This window comes from Cebus imitator, unplaced genomic scaffold, assembly GCF_001604975.1.
Source record: "Cebus imitator isolate Cc_AM_T3 unplaced genomic scaffold, Cebus_imitator-1.0 Scaffold283, whole genome shotgun sequence".
Lineage (NCBI taxonomy): Eukaryota > Metazoa > Chordata > Mammalia > Primates > Cebidae > Cebus > Cebus imitator.
The window spans coordinates 2,512,540-2,532,958 of NW_016107598.1; the positions used below are offsets into that span (position 1 = coordinate 2,512,540).

Here is a 20,419-nt window from a genome sequence, read left to right on the forward strand (position 1 = left end):
TTGATTGAGACAGGTTCTTGTACTGTCACCCACGCTGGAGTGCAGTGGCATAATCAGCTCACTGCATCCTTGACCTCCTGGGATCAAGCGATTCTCCCATCTGTATTTTGAGTAGCTGGAACTACAGTCATGAACCACCACACTTGGCTAATTTAAAACAAATTTTTGCGGTGATGGGGATCTCACTATGTTGTTCAGTCTTGTCTCAAACTTCTGGCCTCAAGCAGTTATCCCTCCTTGGGTTCCCAAAGCATTGGGAATTACAGGTATGAACCACCACACCTGGCCAAGTGTCCATAATTTAAAGTCAAATGGTTACATTGTTCTGTTATGAAGAACATCTGCCCCCTGCCCCACCCCCCATTCCCATATTTACCACTTCCCAGAGCAACCACATTTGCCATCCCCTGCCTTTTATCTTATTATTTGATGTTTACATTTATTTCTCCAAATAGCATGATTATGTATTATTTCTTGATTCTTTTTCAATTTTGGGCACGGTCTATTGATTTTTTAATGTGGAGGCTTTGAAGATCTTTTTCACCTTCATCTTCCATTGTTCACTTTTACCTTGTGTAACCCGAACTGCAAAATATAGTAAAATTAAAGTGTTAGTTAATGCCAATAATCAATTCATGTTTACACCACTTTGAATGTGCAAACATTATTGACATTTTTCACAACTTTTTGTTTTCCCTTGCTATGGTTTGGCTCTGTGTCCCCACCAAATCTTATCTTGAATTGTAATCCCTCCGTGTCAAAGGAGGTACCTGGTGGGAGGTGTTTGCATCATGAGGGTGGTTTCCCCCATGCTGTTCTCATGATAATGAGTAAGTTCTCATGAGATCTGATGGTTTAAAAGTGTGTGGCAGTTCTCCTTTGCTCTCTCTCTCTCTCCTCTGCCATCATGTAAGGTGGGTCTTGCTTCCCGTTTGCCTTCCACCATGATTGTAAATTCCCTGAGTCCTTCCCCCCAGTGATATGGAACTGTAAGTCAATTAAACCTCTTTTCTTTATAAATTTTACAGTCTCAAATAGTTCTTTATAGCAGTGTGAAAATGGACTAACACATCCCTGGAATTAATGTTTGTGTCCTTTTTCCATTTCCTTCATTTTTAACATGCTTATTGTCAGTTCAATTCCTCATTTGCTATTTAAATATCTGAAGACATTTAGGTATTGTATTAAATTAATCTTTCTGAATACATGTTTTCAGAGTCTTCTGACTAGCTCATTGATGCTGAGGAATGGGGCATTGCTCTAAAGATATTTGAAAATATGGAAGTGACTTTGGAACTGGGTAATGGGCAGAGATTGGAAGAGTCTGGAGGGCTGAGAAAAAGAAAGATGAGGAAAACTTTGAAACTTCCCAGAGACTTGTTAGAATAGTTGTGAACAAAATGTTGGTAGTGATATGGACTGAAATGTCCAGGCTGAAGAGGTCTCACAAGGAAATTAGTAACTTATTGAGAACTCTGTCTCCTTGAATACCAAATCATAAATTACTTGGGGTAAGAGTACTATAGGGAGGCACAAGAAGAGGGTGGTGGAGGGTGACCAGAGGACTTCAGATTTCCCATGGGTATGTGAAAAATGTGGGCTTAAATTGGAAATAAAAGGCACTGCTCCTTTGTTGTTAAAAGTATAAGGAGTTGAGGGTGTGTGTGACATCTTTTTCTAAAGGTTGAATTCCACATACAACTTTTATTCCATATTCAAGATATTTATCCTGATTTTTCTAGATAGTATTTAAGAGAGTCTGTGGGAATAAATAGAAGATACAAATTTGATTGTAAGTACTATCTTTCTCCCAATGTAATCTTGTTATACCTTTGGATACCAGATTCGGTAAAGTGATGAGAATAATGCCCATATGGCACTCAAGTTAAGATGAAGTCATACCAGAGTAGGATGGGCTCCTAATCCAATGTAACTAGTGTCCTTATAAGAAGATGGTCATGTGAAAGAAGACACAGGAGAAAACGTCATTTGAAGACAGAGACAGAGATTGGAAGTATGCTGCCACAAGCTAAGAACGTCTGGGGCTACCAGAAACCAGAAAAGTCAAGGAAGGAACCTTCCCCTACAGGTTTCACAGGGAAGATGGCCCTGTAGACACCTTGATTTCAGACCTCTAGTCTGTAAAACTGTGAGATAAATTTTTATTGTTTCAAGCCACCTAGAATGTGGGTACGTTATTACAAATGGAGACAAGGATTTCTTAGTACGTAAGTAATATCCCCATGATGTCTTGAATGCTTTTCTGCTTCATAGTCATATGTATCTAGAATATATTTTAAAAGCCCATGGCATTGCAGGCATAGTAACTCATGCACATAACACATTTAAGGATTAGAGAGCCTGGATCTGTATTCAAAAGCTTCTGTATGTGGATGTAAGGACCTACCTGAGTGGGACCCTTCCTCCCAGATCTCTTAGAGGTCCCATCAGCCTCTGTGCTTGGTGATCTTCAAGCCCAGGAGAAACAGAAAAACAAATGAACGAGTGGCCATGAGAGGATGCCTTTCTTAATGATTCATTTGAACCTGGAGAGAGAAGGTCATGTCTGGGGTGAAACATTTTGCTCAAACAAAGAAAAGGTAGCTGCTCCTGATGAAACTTGGCAGTTGTTCCTTCGTACATTCATTCTCCTTGAAAAAGTTTGGTGTGACTTAGTGAGCCAAATTGCTGAAATATGCAAGTTATGTTTGCATCCAGCTTTCATTCTCTCAACCAATACCTTTAGGCAATTGGTGGTGTCTATTATACCAACCTCTTTTTTGTTTTGATGGAAGAATTGTTGTCTTAATTAGATAAAGATCAGTCTGGGTTGGGATTTATGTGAATGGGTTTCTCGGAATGACCCTGTCTCCACGTGTTTTCCAATTAGAGATTTTGACTTAGTCTGGAGTACTTGGGTTGGAGGCTCCAGGTTTTTTGAAGGAAGAGGATGATTGGGAGAGTGGAGGAGGAAGTCTTCTTGGGTTTAGTTCTAGGCTGACCTCATGTTATCTGAAGCCCCTGTGAAGAATGGCATTGGTCTCCAGATACCTTTACTCTTCTCAGTCTGTCAACCTTCTTGAAGTTTGTATAGACAGTGGAATTCACCACATAATGATAACTAGGATAACACAGAGCAGGGTTGGCTTTTTGACTAGGATGCTTATTTAATCCTGAATTAAAATAAATATGGCTTCATTAAAGTTGGAGAATACAAACATTTAGAAAAAATAGTGAAAAAACAAGCTATTATCTAATCATCCACCAAAGAGCCATCAAGAACATTTTGACATGTATTTTCAGTTTGTCCTCCAATTCTGTGTAAATCTTTAAAACTAAAATTGTAGCTAGAAACATATTTTTATAATTATACATTCACTAGGTAGGAGTGATAGCTGTTATAAATAAATATTTCTTTAAATTACACATATTTTTAATAGTTTTATGACCCTTCAGCATGCTAGTATTACAATTCTTTTATACCCAAATGTAGAAATAAAATATATTTAGTTGATAGAATAAATTATAATTATAAAAATATTGGCTTCTGGTTAATTATTGGTTCCAGGAACTACAGCAATCTATTATTACGATGCTGGCAGGCAGATACAAAAAAAAGTGGTGCTGGAGAGGAGATATTATTTTTTGATCTGTACCTTGCTGTAAGAGAAGTTCATTAGATGCATTTTTGGCCAGATTATCTACAAAGGCAGCTGTTTATAGTGACTCAGTAATAGATGCCACCATGATGCTGGCAGTTGCAGGATGACTATGGCTGAGACTTTAAAGGCCATAAGTGTAACTATGAATCTTTTGTGTCTGACCTGGGATAGAGCACGTTCTAAGGTGGCACGGGCAGAGGAACCTTGCCAACCATGTGTTAAATTGACTGGTAGGAATGCCTCAGATTGTCTCCTTAATACTATGACACTAGTAACTTTTAAATTAGGTATGTTGTGATTAGGGATACATGAGACAAACCAAGCCTGTCTCTGCACCTGGGTCACAAACATGGAGTTTTGGGGTGTAATGGAAATATTAGCTTCCATAGGGGAAACATAGATGGGTAGTGCAAATCAGGCACTGATCAGTGTGACTATGAATAAAGATTATAGTATAGTTGTGACTGGAATTATGATATGTCCCATGCCAGGTGTTAAAAGAGGTGCTAAGATGTCCCAAGTGCCATAAGGTGTCTTGGGGTGGCATTGATTTTACTCATGGTCTGGAATATCCTATTTCCCCCATCAGCCCAAATTATAGGGGAATGAGACATAGCTATAGAACTGTGATTAATGCTTTGATGGATGAAGACATTAGTAAGGCTGCCCTGCAATTGATTGTGGGGGCTCCAGTCTAAAATGTTATATTTGCCTAACTGGAGGCTATGTGCTTGTTTCCTGTGACAGACTTCCCAGCTAAAGTGGAATCCATTACTTTCCTGGCTCTGTTCTTTAGCACAGGAAGGAATGTTTGGCAAAGTAGCATTGATTGCATTGCCTGGTTTGAGGCTACCTGCAGCTAAGACTGTTAAGGCATTCCCTTTGCCATAATGTAGCCATACTTGTTTTTGGGCAGGTAAACAGTAAGGGTTAGAACCTTTAAAACTTACACACAGTGGGAGGATAGTGGAGTGATGCATTGTGTTATTTGGCACCTTAGTTGGATGTGTGCCATTACTGAGGGACCCCACTGGGGGTAAATCTATCCTTGCTAACCAAGCAGTCACGTTATTGTAGTCTGGGAAGGGAGTGTCTGCCCAGGTGACAGGGTGAAAGAAAGCCAGGTCTAAGATATGAGCCCAGCAGGTACAGGTTGCAGGCAAATGAGAGAATAAAAAAGAAACAAATTATCTGGAGTGAATGATGTCTATGTCCAGAGCAGGATTCGCTCAGCCTCTTGTCTTCGTTAGGATTCCCCAGGTGATGCCTGGGGTGTGTGTGGTCCTGTGGGCTTCCCTAGGCTGGTTCAAGTTTTTTTCTTCTTTCCATCCTTTGATGAGGACATAGTCTCCAGGCTGGGGCTGGTGTACTGGAAATTCTAGGGGTTGTGCCTGTGCTAAGAGACCTTTTATAATCTTTGTAAAAGAGCAGGTTAGTGCTTTAAGAAAAACCTGTTCTGCCTTATTTTAATGTCTAGTTTACAGAAAAATTGATACTTCTTTAACTTTAGCCAATATGTTTATACACAGAATTTCTTTTACAATTAACATTTTAAAACTTGCTTAGACCATTAAAACTGAAATCATACACATTTCCTGCATAAATTTTTCCTATAACATTTTTTACGACCTTTACAATCTTCAACATGCCTTTACTTTTTCTCTCCATTTCTCTTTACCTCTCCTTCTCTCTTTGCCCCCCTGTCTCTTTCTTTCTTCTCTTTTTACGTTTTTTCCTTAGTCTCACTTTCTGTGTCTATCTCTGATCTCTGTCTCTTGTAGTCTCTCTCTTACTCATTTTTTCCCTCTATTTCTCTCTTTAATCTTACTGTTTCTATCTTGAGAGGTTTTAGCAAAGTGCTTTTCTACAGCTGATTGAAATTTGTCATCTAAATTTACAAACGTAAGCGTAAATAAGGCTTGTGCCAATAGTGTTGCAGGGTTTTTTTTCCCCCATACTTCCCCTTTCCTGTTTTCTGAGCATATTTTTAAGGATGGAGTGGGTGTGTTCTACCATTGCCTGACTTTGGGGGTTATATGGGATGCCTGTGGAATGCTGGATGTTCCATGTCTGACAAAATTGTTGAAATTGTGAGCTGGCATAAGCTGGACCATTATCAGTTTTAATTTTTGTCAGCTGCTCCATAAACACAAAAGTTAAAAGATGTTTAATGACATATTGAGTGGATTCTCCAGGAAGAGCGTGTGCACTAATTAAATGAGTGTTGGTATCAATGGATACATGTACCTATCTAAGTTTTCCATATTTAGCGATGTATGTAACATCTGTTTGCTATAACTGATTAGGTTCTAGTCCTCTAGTGTTAACACCTGTGGAAGGAGGAGATGTGCCTGCGAGCTGGTAATCCGGGCATTGCAGGATGATTTGTTTAGCTAGTCTCTGGGTAAGTTGAAATTAAGTTTCTCCAATTTTGGTGGAAAAATTGATGTGATTGCGTGGCTTAGTCAAGCAATGATGTCATAACTTGGAGGTCTGCTTGTTCATTGCCATTAAGGCAGTGGCCCAGGCAGTGAGCTGTGGGCTCTAATGTGTGTGTGATACAAATAGGATGTGTGCATTAATCCAGGAATTGCTGAAATCAAAGAAAGAGAGCACACAGGGTGGGCTCCAGAGTGGACTTAATTAGAATTGTTTCAAGGTTTTGCAATAAATAAAGAGTAGGCAGAGTCGCTAACAATATTGATGGGCTGATTGGAAAAAGTCTCTAAAGCCAGAATTAAAGCTCCAATTTCAGCTCTCTGAGTACTAGTAAATCCAGATTGAGTGAGTGAATTGTGTGGTCTCCACAGACTGCTACTTTTCCATGTTTACCTGAACCAACAGTAAACAGTGCTAAAGCATTAGGTATGGGGGAGTGAACTATTTTTGTAGGTAAGATTGCAGGAGTATGTGATAAGAATTGAAGGAGCTTATCAGTAAGCAGGAAATACCTGCTCTATTTGCCCTGTGTAATCAGAGAAGACTATTTGCTGATCTAAAGAGAGGGGTATTACTGCTTCAAATTGCCTTTTACTTCTTATTCTTATGACATCAGAATGCAATCTAACAACTGATTGCATCATCTGTGGCCTGAATAGATGACTTTACTAATTAACTGAATATAGGGGGACAGAGTTTTGTCCCAGTACGTGAGCAAAAAAACCCATTCCAAAATCATATCTGGGGGGCTGTTTGTACTATTAACACTGTAGGGGAGTGTTTGGTAGGAAAAATAAATAGGTGAACTGAATAGAGCAGATCTATGTGATCTAGCTGCCTGTGAGAAATGGCTTGCTCAATTTCCTCAATTTCTCTTTCTGCTGTAGGGGTTAAATATCCAGGAGAATCCAGGGCTGGATTGCCCTTTAAGATAGAAAACAGGTTTTGTAGTTTATCAGTAGGAGTTTCCAAAGTGGGGCAGAGCCAATTAATGTCTCCCAATTATTTTTGAAAATCATTAAGGTGTGCAAGTTGCTAGTATTTAATTTAGTCTTTTGTGGTCTCACTGACTGGGAAGTTAATAGGTACCCAAGATATTTCCAAGGAGAGGACAGCTGTACTTTCTCAGGTGCAATGGTTAAACCTTTTAGTTGTGTTGGAGATTTTAGCCCAGGATTTGATTGGCTGTTTTTTTTTTTTTTGGTAAGTTCTTTTTGTGTTAGATTGTTCTTTTAAATATTTATTTCCCTGTGCCTAGATCTTATTGTCTGAGATCTTGATTTTCTTTGGCTGAATTAGTGAGTTTGGCTTAATTTTTATTTGAAAATTTCTTTGATTACTGGAAAGTGTTTTGAATTGATCTAATTCTTAGATTTTTTGGTGAACTTCAATGAAAATTTTCCTGGGCGAGATTTAGCAGATCTAAAACTTGTTTCAAGAAGTAAGTTCACATGAGTTTGGGGATGAAAGAAGACTACCTTGTTGGATAGGAAACATTTGACTAGGATTCATCTCTGATCTCTTAGAAGCAGTAGAATTTAAACGAGTTTGAGAGACTGTGGATCTTTGTTGACTAGATGAATTTGATTGAAGTTGAATCTGACCAGTTTTAGTGGAAGAAGGTACATGCTAATGTGAAGCTGGTCCTTTAGAAGAAAGATTTTACAATAGTCTAGTTTTTGGCTTATTTTTCTTGTGTCCACTTACCTGCAAAAGAAAAATGAAAACATTAAGCCTATATAAGATGGCAAGTACTGCCTTCAGGCCTAGGCAAAAGGGATCCCTCATTTGAGTCTTGAAGTTTAGAAGTCCTTATTTTGGCCCTCATGTGGCCATAGAGGGCAACAGGAGTAATCACTAGAAGGTTTTTTTTCCCCTCTCTCCCTGAGCTCACTTCCAGAAAGTGCAAAAGCTTCTTCCTTGGGTTCATCCTACTAACAGAGACCATGTTGCTACTGTGCATATGTACCCCTAGGCTGGAGGGGAAATTGAGGAGGATGTTTGGCCTGGAGTATCCATATTTGTTTTCACATGACCTCTGTTGGGGTGGTGAGGAGGGAGGGAGGAGGAGCCAGGGATGAGAAGACAAGCAGGTAGGCTACAGGCGCTCATTATTACTCTTCCACCTTCTGACAAAGAACTTATGAGTCTGATAATCCTAAATGCAGTTTTTTGGCTTCTGCTTTTCTTTGATTTTTCTTTCTTTCTTTTTTTTCATTATACTTTAAGTTCTGGGGTACATATGCAGATCTTGCAGGATTGTTACGTAGGTATACAGATGCAATGGTGATTTGCTGCCTCCATCCCCCTGTCACCTACATTAGGTATTTCTCCTGATGTTATACCTCCCCAATCTCCCCACCCCCTGCTATCCCTTCTCTAGCCCTCTGCCACCCAACAGACCCCAGTGTGTGATGTTCCCCTCCCTTTGTTCTTATTGTTCAATACCCACTTATAAGTGAGAACATGTGGCATTTGGTTTTCTGTTCTTGTGTCAGTTTGCTGAGAATGATGGTTTCTAGATGCATCTATGTCTCTACAAAGGACACGAACTCATCATTTTCTGTGGCTACATAGTATTCCATGGTGTATATGTGCCACATTTTCCTTGTCCAGTCTATCATTGATGGGCATTGAGTTGCTTCCAAATCTTTGCTATTGTGAACAGTGTCTCAATGAACATACATGTGCATTTGTCTTTATAATAGAATGATTTGTAATCCTTTGGATATATACCCAGTAATAGGATTGCTGGGTCAAATGGTATTTCTAATTCTAGATCCTTGAGGAATAGCCACACTGTTTTCCACAATGGTTGAACTAATTTACACTCCCACCAGCAGTGTAAAAGCATTCCTATTTCTCCACATCCTCTCCAGCATCTGTTGTCTCCATATTTTTTAGTGATTGCCATTCTAACTGATATGCGATGGTATCTCAAAGTGGTTTTGATTTGCATTTCTCTAATAACCAGTGAGGATGAGCATTTTTTCATGTTTGTTTGCTGCATAAATGACTTCTTTTGAAAAGTGTCTGTTCATATCCTTTGCCCACTTTTTGTTGGGGTTGTTTGATTTTTGCTTGTTAATTTGTTTAAATTCTTTGTAGATTCTGGATATTAGCCTTTGTCAGATGGGTAGCTTGCAAAAATTTTTTCCCATTCTGTTGGTTGCCAGTTCAGTCTAATGATTGTTTCTTTTGCTGTGCAGAAGCTCTTAAGTTTAATTAGATTCCATTTGTCTATTTTGGCTTTTGTTGCCATTGCTTTTGGTGTTTTAGTCATGAAGTCCTTGCCTATGCCTGTGTTCTGAATGATTTTGCCTAGATTTTCTTCTAGGGTTTTATGATGTTAGGTCTTAAGTTTAAATCTTTAATCCATCTGGAGTCAATTTATACTCTTTTGCATTTTTCTCAAAGATAAAGTAATATAAGTGTATTTATTAAGACCCATCCCTCCATATGTAGGTGCTGCCACCATTCTTACTTCCCCCATTGATTTTTCTCATTTCTGATACATTATTTTAAAGATACTCTGTTTTCATTATAAAACTCCCTGCATGAGTTGTAAGTTATAAGTACTTCCCATATAGTTTTATAACTACAAAACTTTTATAGTTTTGTAGTTATCAATTCCAGGCTTTTCATCCTAACATTTTGGGTCATTTTATGGTTGTACTGATGTGCATAGTATAGCCCTTCTTTCATTAGCATTACCATCCCTATGTGATAAGATATTTGTATAATAACAAAGTTCTTAAGAATGTTTAGACCACGTTTAAAGACAACATATATAATATTAAAAAGGTGACTGAACTGAAAGCTATATGGAGGTAGGGGTATAATCTGTCTGCTTCTATGCTCAATTTCCAGAACTTATGTAAATACATATAATACCACACAATAAAAATGTATTGAATCAATAAATAGCTGATATACTTATACTTGGCTTTATTCCAATCTTTGTTGTTTAATCTTTGGAAGCCCTTAAAATACTTTAAATTGATTGTATATATAAATAGAGTTTTCCTGTCCCCCAACCCTCATCAGCTCTCCTCACCCCACTTGCCCTGGGACCACTGTTTATGTTTTCAAATGTTTAGCATTGCTTACATTTCTCAAAATATGTCTTGAGGAAACATGTCTTTTTCCTACAAGGGATGTGCTGTTAATTTTCCTTCTTCTCATCCCTTCTCATCCCCTTCCTTTTTCCTCATTTTGTTTTTTTCTTCCCATTTTTCTGTCTCCTTCCATTTTAAATTACTATTTAAAAATGTTTTCAATTGATGTATAATAGATGTACATATTTTCAGGGTACATGTGATAATCTAATACATTAATATAATTTGTAATGATCAAATTAGTGTAATTGGGATATTCATTACCTTAAATGTATCTTTTCTTTATGCTAGAAACATTCAAATTATTTTCTTCTATCTATTTTAAAATGTAGTCACCTTACTGATCTATCAAACATTAGGTTTTATTTATTCTTCTCCTTTCTTTGTCATTTGTGTGCTGGTGCTTCGTCCTGGGCAAAGTGTTAGAACCTGGAGAATTCAAAGATGTTCAAGACAGATATGATGCATATGCTCATGGAGTCTAAGTCTAACATTGATAATGAGAAATATTATCCTATATTCCTCCATTGCAGTGTGAAACTCATATGACATTTTAAAGGCCAAAACAAAAAAATGAACTTTTATAGTTCTATTTGTAAGGCTGTTTTCCCCTGGAGATTAAATATTTTTCTGGTCTTTTCTTCCTTATTTGGAGTTTTTCTTAGCCAAAATGTAAGTAAACTAGATATAACCATTAAATACTGAAAAGACGCATACAGCTCCCCATACAGTGAATTATGTTAGGATTAATGTCAGGTAGACAGGACATATCACTAATGTTAAAAAATTATTTGCTGGTAGAAAATAAAATCAAGACATGGTAAATTAGGCAGAATGTGGATTTCATTAGAACTAGTCCTATGAAATCTCATAAATTTTTTTGTCATACTGTTAAATTACATAATAATTAAAAAATAAAATAGCATTACTAACCATATTGTAATCTGAAAGAACATTTAGAAATGCTGGTTTAATCAGTGGATTTTTACAGTAATCATTAGAAATGCAATGCTTAAGAAAATAACCTTGCTCTATTCAAAAGTCTTAATTTTTGAATTCCCAGGTATTTACCTTCTAAGGAATACTTCCTTCAGATCTGGTCAAACTACTTGTCAGTTGTATTCTTGTTGGTTACTGTGCCTAGGCATTTTTGTAGCAAAGAAGCAACTTAAAATATAACATAGCAAATAAGAAAGATCAGTGAGAGAAAATTTCTTATAGCCTTCCTACTAGATGCTTTTAAGAACAGGAAATACTGTAATTGAGTAAAGGTCATGTGTGGATTGAGGCTTTTATACCAAGAATGGTTGGTTGTTTGTTTAGTTGACAGTTATCCTTTGTATCTTGATTACTTCCTGAGAAACAATGGGTTGTGTCTGAATATGCATATTTTCCTCTTGTTAAGTATGTGCTCTGGACAGAAGTGTCAGTTATTTTGGAGGCTATAGTGGACTCTCTTGCTAATCAATAGAAATCAGACTAGGTAAAAACATCTCTATGCATACAAATGAAATCACATATTACTGAATACATTTGAAACTATAAAATAATTAATTAAGGAAATTACAAAATATTTACAGCTGAATAACAGTGAAATACAAAAAACCAGTATTTATGGGACACAAAGGAACATGTAACCTCTAGCTCTCAAATATAAAAAAATGAGAAACACTGAAAACAAATGAGTTAAACTTTTGACATCTCTAAGAACTTGGCAAAAGCAACAAAATACACAAGAGAAAAAAGAAAGTAATATAAGGGCAGAAATAAATGAAATAGAGAAAAAGGAATAACAACAAAAAAAGATGCCTTGTGAACAGAGCCATAGCCCCTTCACAGTTTTGTAGACTCACTAAAATTTTTTATTCAGTCTGATGAGAGTTGTTCTTGATGATATTACCAACAGTTTTTTTATATCATACTTTTCTCACATCTAATATTAGTTAATGTGAATAGTTTGCATTTCATCTTCAGATTCTTTTTCCTTCTTTTTTTTTTAAACTTTTACTTCAGGTTAAGGGGTACACATGAAGGATTGCTATATAGGTAAACTCAAATAATGAGTGTTTGTTGCAAAGATTATTTCATTACCCAGGTACTAAGACTTGTACCCAGTAGTTATTTTTTTGGCTCCTCTCCTTCCTTCCACCCTTCACCCTCAAGTAGGCCCCAGTGTCTGTTATTCCTTTGTGTCCATGAGTTCTCATAATTTAGCTCGTGTTTATAAGTAAGAACATGTGGTATTTGGTTTTCTGTTTCTGTGTTAGTTTTCCAAGGATAATGGCTTCCAGATCCATCCATGTTCCTGCAAAATACATGATCTCATTCTTTATGGCTGCATAGGATTCCACAGTGTAAGTGTACACATTTTCTTTATCCAGTCTGTTATTGATGGGCTTTTATGTTGATTCCATGTTTTTACTATTGTGAACAGTACTTCAATGAACATTTGTGTGCATCTTTATGGTAGAATGATTTGTATTCCTCTGAGTATATACTCAGTAATGGGATTGCTGTGTCGAATGGTAATTCTGTTTTTGGCTCTCTGATGAATCACTACATTGATTTCCACAATGGTTCAACTAATTTACACTCCCACCAACAGTGTAGAAGTGTTCTCTTTTCTCTGCAACCTCATCAACATCTGTTATTTTCAGTGCTAGCCATTCTGACTGGTGTGAGATGGTATCTCATTGTGGTTTTGATTTGCATTTCTCTAATGATCAGTGATAATGAGCTTTTATTCATATGCTTGTTGGCTGCAGGTATGTCATCTTTTGAAAAGTGTCTGTTCATGTCCTTTCCCCACATTTTAATGCTTTTTTTTCTTATAAATTTGTTTAAGTTTCTTATAGATACTTATAGATACTTTATCTGATGCATAGTTTGCAAATATTTTCTCACAGTCTGTAGGTTGTCTGTTTACTCTGTTGATGGTTTCTTTTGCTGTGTAGAAGCCTTTAAGTTTAATTAGGTTCCATTAATCAATTTTTGCTTTTGTTGCAATTGCTTTTGGTGTCTTCATCATGAAACTTTTACCTGTTCCTATGTCCAGAATTTTATTGCCTAGGTTGTCTTCCATGATTTTTATATTTTGGGGTTTTACATTTAAGTGTTTAATCCACCTTGAGTGGATTTTTGTCTATAGTGTAAGGAAAGGGTCCCATTTCAATCTTTTACATGTGGCTAGCCAGTTATCCAGGCATCATTTATCAAATAGGGAGTCCTTTCTCCATTTCTTATTTTTGTCAGCTTTGTCAGAACAGATGGTGGTAGGTGCGTGTTCTTATTTCTGGGCTATCTATATTGTTCCATTGATCTATGTGTCTGTTTTTATAATAGTACCATGCTGTTTTGGTTACTGTGGCCCTGTAGTATAGTTTTGATGCTGGGCAGGTGAGCCTCAAAGTGGAACTTAGTCTGCAAGGGTTCTTGGGTTTGCCCAAGAAAGAATTCAAGGGCAAGCTGGAGGTAGAAGTAAACAGCTTTATTGAACAGGCAGTGTTACAGTTCTGGTGGTGTTATAGCTCCTTGATTGCGCCTGCAGGGCTACTCCTATAAGCAGAGAGTAGCAGTTTAGGGCAATTTTGCAGTCATATTTATACCCACTTCTAATTGCATGCAGTTTAAGCGGTGGTTTATGTAGGAAAGAAGTAGTAACTTTGGATCATTGGGTGCCATGGAAATGGACAGTAACTCCCAGGTATTGCCATGATGATAGTAAATTGACTTAGCACACTAGTGGGTGGGTCAATCAAAAGCTTCTTTTGACCCTGTCCTGTTTTAGATAGTCTTCTATCTGGTCCGTGTCTGAGCCCTGCCTCTGGGGTCAAGTCCCGTCCCCTACTTCAGTTTGAATTTGGATAATGTGATGCCCCAGATTTGTTGTTTTTGCTCAGGATTGCCTTGGCTATCTGTGGGCTTTTTTTTTTGGTTCCATATAAATTTTAAAATAGTTTTTTTCTAGCTCTATGAAGAATGTCATTGGTAGTTTGACAGAAATAACATTGAATCTGTAAGTTGCTTTGGGCATTATGGCCATTTTAATGATATTGATTCTTACTATACTTTACTTAATTTTTTTTTCCCCACCAGTACATAGCATCAGCATAGTGATGGTGTTTCTCTGTAACACCAAATAAATATATATTTAATTTATATACAATATAACACATTTCTTAGAAGAAATAATCATTACAAAACTTCTGGTGTTAGGTTAGATCTTTCAGTAATTATCTGTATGTCTGCCTGTCAGCCTCATGATTGAATAAAGTGGTAAATATTAAAATTACCGGCCCCCTTATCCAGTCACCTCCCACTATGTCCCCCCACCTACACTGAGGATTATAGTTTGACATAAGATTTGGGTGGGAATACAAATCCAAACCATATCAGAGATGATCCAGATGTTGTGGAAGAAACTCTTGTTGCAGAAGCAGTAGTGGCATCTGGTGTTGCAGAGAGTAGCGATGAATAAAACAGCAGTAGGTATATAGAGTTTGGAATTAGAAGTTGGCTTATGTGTATGCAGGAATATTCAGTCACTGGTAATATCAAAGCAGTAGAAGAACTGATGCAATCAGTTGTACTTGTGTGGAGATTAGTGGTGTCAGGTTCATAATCAAGTGTAATATTATCAAATGTACTGGGATAAAATGTCATATCCTCTGTGGAGACTAGAGCATTGACTATAGAGGAGGTATGCAAAATGAATAAAGTATGGGAGAGTCAATGAGTGTAGATGTGGCAGTTGAGTTAGAGGAAGTAGGAATGTCTGTGGGATCGAGGTGGTCACAGTTGATATTGTGAACTGGAGGCAGAAGATGTAATGGAAGCTGATAAAATATTAAGAGATGTGGTGGAATTAGACCAAGTATTAGTGGTAGCAGTGCTGGAGGCAGCTGAGGAAGTATTGGTGCCTGCTGGTATATTGGTAGAAAGAGAAACAGTGGGTATAAGTGCAAGAGGTGGTAAGTAAAACTGTGATGAGAGCCAGTGTGGTGATGGCAGCCAGAGTAGTAACAGAAGATGTGGTTCTTGCTAGGGGAGATTGTATTAGGCTGTTCTCCCATTGCTATAAAGAACTACCTGAGACTGGATATTTTATGAAGAAAAGAGGTTTAATTGGCTTACAGTTCTGGAGACTGTACAGGAAACGTGGCTGGGGAGACCTCAGGAAACTTACAATCATGGCAGAAGGCGAAGGGGAAGCTGGCACATCCTACATGGCCGGAGCATGAGGAAGAGAGCAAAAGGAGGTGCTGCACAATTTTAAACAACTAGATTTTGTAAGAACTCACTATCATAATAATAGCAAGAGGGAAATTCGCCCCTATGATTCAGTCACCTTCCATTAGGTCCCTCCACCAACACTGACGATTATTACAATTTGACTTGAGATTTGGGTGGGTATATAAATCCAAATCATATCAGAGATGATCCAGTTGTGGTAGAAGAAGCTCTTGTACCAGAAAGAGCAATGGCAGCTGGTGTTGTAGAGAGTAGCTGTGGCAGCCTCTGGGAAAATGGAAGTAGAAATGGTAGTAGGGTTGGAGCTGATAAGGACAGCTGTGCCTGTGGGAGAAAGGGCAGTGTAGGCCTCTGTGGTGGTAAAGAGTGGCAGTGGGAGTGGCTAGTGGTGCCTCCAGGTGAGGCAGAGAAAGCAACTGGGGTGGGGGCTGGTATTGGTAAGTGCAGATGTGCAAGTATAGTTGTGGGGGGAGTGGTAGCAGGAGAAAAGTTGACAATTAACAGGTCATTTGATGTTGGGGGAAAGTCCCTAGATGTGGTCAGATAGACAGATTACTGACTGCATCAGATATAGAGAAATGAGTAGAAGGAGAATATGTAAGTGCAGGTGTGGTAGGTACAGCTGATATTTCAGATATGGTAGTGGCAGCAGTGACTGCAGGTGTTGTAATGAGAGACAATGAAGTAGTATTATCCACATAAAGTTAGTAGGTTTATATGTAGATAAAGCATTAAAGATTGAAACTTTGGCTGTGTCACCTTCCAAGGTAAATGCAATAGATGTGATGATTGCAGTCATATCTGTGGCCAAGGTCTTAAATAAGGTTGTGGCATTAGAAGTGATGCTTCTAGATTTCAGATCAATAGCTATGGTGATACCTGTGGAAGCAAGTGTGCTGATAGTCTCAGCCGATTTGTAGGTACTTCCAATGTGACTGGTAGTAGATGTGGAAGTTGATGTGATACTGGCAGTGGGGGTGGAGGCAGTTGTCATGGGTTGGGAAATATTTGTGGGAAATGAATTTATGTTGGTGGCCTCTGATGATGAGTTAGTAGCAGATGTAACCTTAGCAGTAATTGATTAGATGGAGGTGCTATTGCTAGTAGTCTTTTGTTGTTGAGGGTTGGGAAGGGGACAGAGTCTTGCTATGTCATCTAGGCTAGAGTACAGTTGTGCAATCATAGCTCACTACAGCCTGGAAATATTGGCCCCAAGGGATTCTCCCATCTCAGTTATCCAAGGAGTTAGGACTACAGGTGTGTGTCACTAAACCCAGTTTGTTTTTTTTTTTTTTTTTTGGTAAAGATGGGGTCTAGCTATATTGCCCAGGCTTGTCTTGAACTCCTGACTTCAAGCAATCCTTCTGCCTCAGCCTCCTAAATTGCTGTGATTATAGGCATGAGACACTGCACTTGGTCCTCTATTAGTCTTTTTATGTATCATTTTGGTTTACTTAAACTTTTGGATATAGTTTAGTTATTGCTAGGCTTCTTAGTGTAAGTCTTCTAGAAATGATTCAGTTGCCCTGTGTTAACTTACTTGGCATTGTAATGTATGTCAAGCTAGAGGTCATATTAGAGTAAGAGAATAAATTAAGTTACCTAGCACCATAAGGTATTAGTGGGCTCAGGAGACAGGGGCATAGTTTAAAATGTACAGAGAGCCAGAAGCTAGTCTGTGGAAAATTCTTCACTCATCGGATATTTAAAATTGTAACTGGAAGGTTTAGTTGTCATTGTTTTGTAGTCATAATTGAAAATCTTGCCTTGATTATGCAGCATATACAATGATAAACTCTCAGCAACCATCTATGTGTCTATTTATCTATCTAGCTAATCTATTTCAGGAGTCTCTTGAGAATTTATCAAATTTTCTGTTTTTATAGGGCACAAACCAAGCTCTTTAAATATTGAGTACATTTTTGTGTGAAGCTGCATGTTTTGTGTATACCCAGGAAAGGCTGACATAGTCAAAGGTAATATAAAAGTCGTAATATATCACTACAATTGAGGACATAATTGACAAACTGCCATCATTTCAAAAGGTGTTTAAGATAAGCCACTTTTATAAGAAAAGTAGGAAATACAGTGAAATCTTACAGGTCATATATAAAAGAAACTTGGTAAAAAGCATTCCAATATTTGACAATGAATTTATAAATTTACACACTGTTGCCAATAATGAGTTGTAAAACTTCAGCAGAAATTCCCGAATTGTCAATAATAAAAAGATATGTCAATCATCTATGCTAAAAGAAAAATAAATAATTTCTAAGTAAAATAACAAAAAATAATTTATTTTTGAAGAGGAAACAAAAAATAAATAAAAATGCAGGATAATAAGAATTATAGACTTCTGGGGGTTAACTCTTAAGAATGTTATTTTGGATTTTGTCAGCTTTTTAACCTTTGTAATTTTGAAATGACAGCATTATGCATTATATTATTAGTTTGAACATACAATTAAGTCAATAACCATATTTGCTGATTGCACCTCTGAAAAATAATTGTATCTTATAGACAAATTCTATTTTAATAAAATTCTGCCTCATGTCTCATTCAGACCTTTAGATTTGTTAAGATTGGGCAGGTGGTGGCCAAGATGGCCTAATAGGAGCAGCTCCGGAGAGCCATTCCCAGTGAGTGTGATGCAGAAAGCGAGTGATCTCCACATTTCCAACTGAGGTACCATCTCAATGGGACAGGTTAGACAGTTCCCAGGACAGAGCACCTGGGAAAAGGGGTGGTTGTGAGTTCTACTTCAGCAGACTTAAATGTCCCTGCCCCGCATCTCTGAATGGAGCAACGGAGCTCCCAGCACATAACTTGAGCTCTGATAAGGGACAGACTGCCTCCTCAAGTGGCTCCCTGACTCCTAAGAGACATCTCATACCGGAGAGCTCTGGCTGACATCTGGCTGGTATCTTTCTGGGATGAAGCTACCAGAGGAAGGAATAGGCAGCAATCCTTGCTGTTCTGCAGCCCCTGCCAGTGATTCCCAGACAGGCAGAGTCTGGAGTGGACTTCCAGCAGTCTTGCACCAGAAGGGCCTGACTGTTAGAAGGAAAAATAAAAACACAGAAAGAAATATCTTCAACATCAACAGAAAGGATGTCTACTCAGAGACCCCATCTGAAAGTCACCAACTTCAAAGACTAAAGGTATTACGCTGTACTCTGATTCAGATAGGGATAGACTACCTCCTCAAGTGGCTCCCTGACCCCCATATATCCTAAGAGACACCACATATAGGAGAGCTCTGGCTGACATCTGGCAGGTATCCTTCTGGGATGAAGCTACAAGAGGAAGGAACAGGCAGCAATCTTTGCTGTTCTGCAGCCCCTGCCGGTGATTCCCAGACAAGCAGCGTCTGGAGTGGACTTCCAGCAGTCCACAAAGATGACAAGAAACCAGTGCAAAAAGAATGAAATCACCAAAAACCAGAATGCCACTTCTCCTCCAAGGGATCACAACTCCTCACCAGCGAGGGAACAAAACTGGATGGAGAATGAGTTTGACGAATTGACAGAAGTACCCTTCAGAAGGTGGGTAATAACAAACATCTCTGAGCTAAAGGAGCATGTTCTAACGAAATGCCAACTAGAATAACCAGCTTAGAGAAGAACATAAACAACTTGATGGAGCTGAAAAACACAGCACGAGAACTTTGCAAAGCATACACAAGTTTCAATAGTTGAATTAATCAAGCAGAAGAAAGGATGTCAGAGATTGAAGATCAACTCAACAAAATAAAATGAGAAGGCAAGAATAGAGAAAAAAGAGTGAAAAGAAATGAAAGCCTCCAAGAAATATGGGATTATGTGAAAAGACCAAATCTATGTTTGACCAGTGTACCTGAATGTGACAGGGAAAATGAAATTCTTAATGACCTACAAAGAGACTTAGACTTCCACACAGTAATATTGGGAGACTTAATCACTCCACTGTCAATATTAGACAGATCAACAAGGATATCCAGAACTTGAACTGAGATCTGGACCAAGCAGATCTTATAGACATCTACAGAACTCTCCACCCCAAATCCACAGAATATACATTCTCAACACTACATCACACCATTGATCTTCTTCACAGAACTGAAAAAAAAAAAACCCTTAAATTTCATATGGAACCAAAAAAGAGCCCACATAGCCAAGACCATATAAAGCAAAAACAAAACAAAACAAAAAAAACAAAAAACAAAGCTGGAGGCATCATGCCACCTGACTTCAAACTATACTACAAGGCTACAGTAATCAAAACAGCATGGTACTGGTATCAAAACAGAGATATAGGCCAATGGAACAGGACAGAGGCCTCGGAAGTAATGCCACTCATCTACAACAATTTTTGTTTGACAGGCCTGATAAAAATAAGCAAGGGGGAAAGAGTTCCCTATTTAATAAATGGTGTTGGGAAAACTGGTTAGCCATATGCACAAAGCTGAAACTGGACCCCTTCCTTACACCTTATACAAAAATTAACTCCAGGCGGATTAAAGATTTAAACATAAGACCTAACACCATAAAAATGCTAAAAGAAAACCTAGGCAATACCATTCAGAACATAGGCACAGGTAAAGACTTCATGACTAAAACACCAAAAGCAATGGCAACAAAAGCCAAAATAGACAAATGGGATCTAATTAAATGTAAGAGCTTCTACATAGCAAAGCAAAAGAAGTGATCATTAGAGTGAACTGGCAACCAACAGAATGGGAAAAAATTTTTGCAAGGTACCTGTCTGACAAAGGGCTAATATCCAGAATCTATAAAGAATTAAACAAATTTACAAGAAAAAAATAAAAAAACCCATCAAAAAGTGGGCAAAGGATCTGAACAGACACTTTTCAAAAGAAGACATTTATGCAGCCAATAAACATATGGAAAAAAGCTTTTCATCACTGGTCATTAGGGAAATGCAAATCAAAACCACTTTGAGATACCATTG

At 37.9% G+C, this 20,419-nt stretch overlaps 1 long non-coding RNA gene across 1 annotated transcript; it reads right to left on the reverse strand.

Moving 5' to 3' along the window:
• Positions 1-7,618: 7,618 nt before the first annotated feature.
• On the reverse strand, positions 7,619-11,380 carry LOC108284760. Its single transcript, XR_001817330.2, has 2 exons — positions 11,291-11,380; positions 7,619-7,808 (listed from the first exon to the last, which is right to left on the reverse strand). It is a non-coding gene; the product is annotated as an uncharacterized LOC108284760 (long non-coding RNA).
• Between the last annotated feature and the right edge of the window lie 9,039 nt (positions 11,381-20,419).